Source organism: Chinchilla lanigera, unplaced genomic scaffold, assembly GCF_000276665.1.
Source record: "Chinchilla lanigera isolate Chin_1 unplaced genomic scaffold, ChiLan1.0 scaffold00139, whole genome shotgun sequence".
Classification (NCBI taxonomy): domain Eukaryota; kingdom Metazoa; phylum Chordata; class Mammalia; order Rodentia; family Chinchillidae; genus Chinchilla; species Chinchilla lanigera.
Genome location: NW_004955540.1, coordinates 1,740,454 through 1,746,205, shown reverse-complemented (window position 1 = coordinate 1,746,205; position 5,752 = coordinate 1,740,454). Strand labels below are relative to the sequence as shown.

General features: G+C 51.3%; 1 long non-coding RNA gene across 1 annotated transcript; it reads right to left on the bottom strand.

Annotated features, from left to right (window-relative positions):
* Positions 1-2,050: 2,050 nt before the first annotated feature.
* LOC106147296 lies at positions 2,051-3,876 on the bottom strand. The gene is made up of 2 exons (XR_001232127.1): positions 3,130-3,876; positions 2,051-2,987 (listed from the first exon to the last, which is right to left on the bottom strand). It is a non-coding gene; the product is annotated as an uncharacterized LOC106147296 (long non-coding RNA).
* Positions 3,877-5,752: the final 1,876 nt, after the last annotated feature.

Genomic DNA, 5,752 nt, shown 5'->3' with positions numbered 1-5,752 from the left:
TGGAGGGGCTGTGAGAGAGCCCCACCTTAGTCCACTCCCGACCTGTACCAGCTGCACTCCCCTTGTAGGTCTTGTCCACAGGACAGCCTCTGTGTGGCTTTAGCTGTCAGTCCACATTCCCACATGCATCCTACCTCCACCACCCTAGCCTGCCAGGGCTGGCCTCCTGCCTCCCTCTTCTCCCTGTGGGTTTCCCCCACCTCATACAACTCAACTAAGACCTCCAGCTCTGGCCAGCCAGTGTGTAAAAAGAATTTGTTTCTAGGAAGACAGGGGTGCAGCGCAAATGGAAATAACTTTCCAACATCACCCTCCCCAGGCCACAGAGATCCCTGGGGACGCTGCGTACACCCAGGGGCTGGGAGGGCCAAGATAGTCTCCTTGCTGGAGCAATTCAGTCCAGTCTCTTGTTTTAAGACCAGTGGGAACATAATATCAGCTGAAAGGCGATTTCTGTGTGCTGTTTAACTAAAAGGCTCTGCAGCTGGAGAGAGTCACGGGCAGATGTGTTGATTCAAAGGCTCCTAATTACAATGATCCTCTTTTATTGTATAAAAACAGCAACATGGCCATTCTCCACCCTCTGGATGCCAGCTCCCTCTACCCCCGGCCTCCACTGGCTGGCAAAGTTGTGCCACATCCTGCAAGTAGCCCTCGGGTCCTCCTCAGGCTCCAACTTTGTAGCTTACATCCCACCAGGGCTCTTTTTCCCGGGCTCAGGAGGAGAGAGTGCATTGCTTCTGGGAGTGTTCTCTGTCTCAGGCTCTCAGAGCAGTTCTAGAATGGTCTACTTTGGATGGGTGGGTAGGGAATTCTTTCCCGTTTTGACTAAATTCTCTCTCACACATACATACACACACACAGCAGCGCACACCCCTATACCCCTGCAATGGAAAAGCAATGAGACTGTCCCAGTCCCAAGCACAAATTCTTGTTTTTGATGGTACTGGGAATTGAACCCAGGGCCTCATCGCACTAGGCAGGTGTTCTACCCGAGCTACACCCTCAGCCATTTTTTATTTTGAGACAGGGCCTTTCTTAAGTTGCCCAGACTGGCCTTGAACTTTCAGTCCTGTTTCAACCTCCTGAGTAGCTGGGATTACAGGTGTGCACAACCACACTCACCCAAAGTGTGTTGTAAAATAGTCCTTCTCCCCACACCCCCTTCCAGCCGGTGTGGGCTGAGTCTTCGGTAGCTTTACACACACTTTGGGGAGCTCTGGAACTAAGCCAGTTTGAGTTTGCACCCTGGCTCCACTGCCTTCCCGCTGTGACCCTCAGCAGTGCTGACCTCTCTGAGCCTGGTTTCCTCTTTACAATGGGATTATACACTGTTCCCTATTTACCACTGTTATGAAGGCAAACTGTGTGGGGTATGTGTGGGTGTGTAGCGGCCCTGTGCCGCTGTGTGTATATGTGCCCTCCATTTGTTAGGCTTAACTGGGGGAACACTGGGGTTGGCCCCAGTGAGGAGTGTTTTTCTCAAATCTTCCTGCCACACGGGTTTAAACTGTCACCTGTGCGCAGTCAAGGCTGTGCATATGCGTGCTGCCCAGCTTCCACTTCATGTACATTTCTGGGCCCTCCTCAGCGTCCTGCAGCCCACAACTGCAGGATCTAACCAGGCCAAGGAGAATCTGCACCTCGGAACTCTCATTCATAACCTCCTCCTCTCCTCATTGGCAGCCTTTTCTCTCTTACCATTGGGCCCCGGACCCCAACAGGGAGGTTTCCCTTCCAAAAAAGGAGCTGACTCTCTCTGGTTACCGTCAGAGGCCCTGGGGGTACAGGAATCTATTCCTCACTCTGAATAGGGTTCCAGGGTTTTGCTGGTTTCCCCCAGTAAGGTAAACCCAGCATGGGCTTCCCACCCTTCCATCCCAAACTAAGCCTGTGCCCGCTCAAATTATACCACAAACTTATACTGAGGGGATGCCTGGGTCGCATTCCTTCATATTGATCTAGTGTGGATCAATAGCATGTGAATTTCATTCACTGCAGACCCTGTTATGTGGTAAACAGTACTGCAATGAAACATTGTGCAACAAGATTTAATCTCTGTGTTTCTTTATTGGGGGCAGAGGGGGAGAAAGAGGAAGGCGGGGTGTGAACTGAGGCTTCTATCAGATAAACTATCCACGTGGGGTACAGGCGGGGGTGGGGGTGGCAGCTGGAAAACTGACTCTGGCCCTGGTCCTCTTTCTCTCCTCTGAAAGTTTGGGTGGTCACTGATGCACTGCTGTCAGGCTTGTTCCTCTGCGGGGCCTGTTCCACACACAGCATTGCCAGCCAAGCCCTCTTAAATGCATGGCTGTGAGCATAGGAACAGGAAACAGATTGTGGGTGGATGTTCTTAAAATCACAACCTGTTCAACATAGGGTGGAGACTCAGAGAAGCTGGGGAGGGGAGAGAGGAATTCTTTTTCAGTTCAAAATGTAACCACTTTGTCCGTACTAAACACAGCGCCACCTCACTGTCCTCCACAGGGGCCTAGGCGGTCGAGCATCCTTCCTGAATGAGCATCAGGTGAGACCCTGCCCCTCGGCTCGCTGCAGTGCTTGGCCACCACACCAGAGTCTCACTGGGTGCTCCCAAGAGAGTTTTCCATTCCAAGTGGCTCATGTTTGCCACAAAATGAGTGTGTGGATGCATGGGAGGAGGGGACAGGGAAGAGATGGGGACACAGAAGGTCCCAGGACTGAGGAAAACCCCACCCGTTAGTTACTTAGACCTCAAGAACACAACAAAGCCGGGGATGTAGCTCAGCAGCATAAGCACTTGCCTGGCAAGCCTGAGGTCATGAGTTCGATTCCCGGTACCAAAAAAACAAAACAAAACATAAAAGAACACAACGAAGTCCTGTCCAGCAGGAGGTGGCCGTGACGATGAAGAGGGTGGTGATGGTCTGTTGAGCACAATCCATGTGTCATGGGCTGCGCCAACCCTTTTATAAATCTCTTCTTAGTTTTCCAGCTTCTGGAATGATCTGCATTTTAGGTACGAGACTGAGAGACACAAAGCCAAGTAGTAACCCTGAATCATAAAGCCAGAAACACTGAGAGTCAGAGAGCAGTGGGGAAGCTGCAGTGGTCGTGGATGGAGGCCAGATGGATGGCCTCCCACAGTACCTTCTCCATGGACAGCACAGCTGGGGGTGAGGAATGCAGGTATGCTGGGGCGGATCTGCATCTGGAACCCAGAAAGCCAGAGTTTGGGGGGAAGTAAATGCACGTTTAGGGAGGGAGGTACCCTTCTACCCCAGGGTTATGGAGGAAGGAGAGTAGGTCCCCTTCCTGGTGAGGGCTGCCGAACTCAGCTTAGCTTGCGATTCTAACTGGCAGGACCTGAGGACAACCTGCACCCACACTTATTTACTGCACACTGGCCTCTTTACGCCCTGGTCTGAACCCCGTGGAGCCCAGTTCAGATAAAATCCACACGGGGCTGTCTGCACAAGGGACAAAGCTGTCAGCCCTCACCTTGCTTTCTTCAACCACACGTCACCCCTTCCCCGAAACCTGCTATGGCTTCCGAGTACCGCAGACTGAAAGTGCTGCCTCTGCATCTACCTATATCCATCAGCAACCTTCCCAAGGCTCTCAGTCCACTCCCCGAGTAAGCAGACAGCTCCCGGATCCAGGGCACTTTCACCAGGGACACAGCTTCTCGCCGTGGGCAGCGAACTCTCTACCAGCCAACCCTGCCTTCCTCTGTGCATGAGCTGGACCCCAGCTTGCTCATGGCAGCAAATACTTGATCGCTCCCGCTTCCTGCTCTGGATGATGCACTGAGGACAGAAGTCCCTTCCCAAACTCATCTCAGTCATTCTCATTCATCTTTCTTGTTCTTTCTTGGAATGCATATGTGAAGCCTGGAGACACAGCAGCCATCTTCCTACCAAGCGATGAAGAGTCTAAGGCCTACACCTAAGGACGGTAGAGTGGAAAGACATCTGGGCTCCCCGTGGTACACAGAGGCATTGTCCCACTCCTGCTACTGCTGACACCAATGAGCCTTGAGGTGGCGCAGTCACACGGAGCCAGGGTTTCTGCTGCTAGCAGCTGAATAGAGTATCTGACACACGTCCAGACACTGCTCCTCCTCATTCATGGCCAGTGTTGATGCCACCCACTCCAGCAGACCCTCCTGACTTGGGCAAAGTGGCATAATTATGCCCTTCGTTGGGTGTCCACACAGTTACTTTGCTCAATTACAGCATTTATTTAATCCGGCTTGATTTGGTCTAATGAATGCTCCCCGCCGGTCTGCTCAGACTCCCAGAGGGCGGGAGGTCTCTACCCCACCAGGGTCTCTGAAGCGCTTTGCCCTGAGGCCGGGCAGCTCCCTCTCCAAGCATCTGCATGGTGCCTAGTGCCCGCCATGGCACACCTGTGGCCCCTGTGGGTGCCTGGGATCTTGTGCTGCCACTCTGCTTAGGAGCTGTTTTGCCTTGGGCCAGGTAGCTGACCTCTCTGTGCCACATCTCCTCCTCTACAGAAGGACGGAGGGGAGTGCTTACATCACAGGGTTGTGAAGACAAAGCGGTCTGATCATAAGCACTTAGGATGGGGCCTGGCATATCAAAGTGCTTCATAACTGAGGCTCTTATTAGTACAATGAACAGTGTAGTTGGGGAATGAATAAATAAATCAACACATGGGGGGCTGGGGATTTAGCTCAGCGGCACAGTGCCTGCTTGGCAAGTGCAAGGTTGTGAGTTCGATTCCCGGTACTGGAAAAAAAAAAATCAACACACAGTTGCTAGAGAAATGAATAAAGAAATAAAATCCAGATGAATCCCAAGTATGGACCCCAGGGCAGTAGCTACTGCTGCTTTCCTGGCTGCACTTGTGTCCACTTTTTCATTATGAGGCCTGTTCATCTAGGGACCTGCTGCGACGCAGCGGTTAAAGCCGTGGAGGCAGGCCTGGCTCCACATATAAGCTCTGCTTTTGCTCCGTGGCTTGGTCAGGTCTCTTTGTCTCACTGAGCCTGTTTCCTCCACCACAAACTGGAGACAGGAATGCCTAGCTCATAGGGTTAAGCAAGGATGAAAGGATGCATATGGCATCGTGTTCAGCGCACTGCGCAAGTGTTAAAAGCTCTCAGACACCCATCCATCTTTCTGTTAAATGTACAGCAGCCGGAGAAACATGCAGCCCTGAGGTGCATGCGACACTGGCGTAGGGTCACCTGTTGGGGGCCACCTGTTGGTACATCCAAGACTCTCAGCACTTATGTCAAGGGATGACCCTTTCTCAGTGCCCACCAATAGTTGTGGCATCTTGATTTTTCCCTTTAAATGAGGATTAGCTTGATTTACTCTAAAACCTTGGCCTCTGCTGTTATCTTCAGGTGAATTCTTAGCCGACATCAAACCAGGCTAGAAAGAAAAGTTCAGGTTCACAGGAAAATAATCAAGGGGCTGCGTTTAAACAACAACATTTGTACACATTACATTGCAGTTACTGTCAGGCATGCGTTCCAGCCTTACTTGTAGATCTCCCCTCTCCTTCCTCAAAAGATGCCTATACAACTTCGGGTAACTTTCCCTTTAAACTTAAATGAAACCTTTATGTTGGGTTCACCCACTTGACGGCTCCATTAATCTATTCTTACTATTAAGTACGCCATTTTACAAGATATTTATTCCACCTGGTGGTCGTCTAAATGCTTTTTGACATTTCTGCCCTGGGACTGAACTGCTCACACTTGCGGCCCTTATAAATAGAAAATCGCCTTCTGACTTAA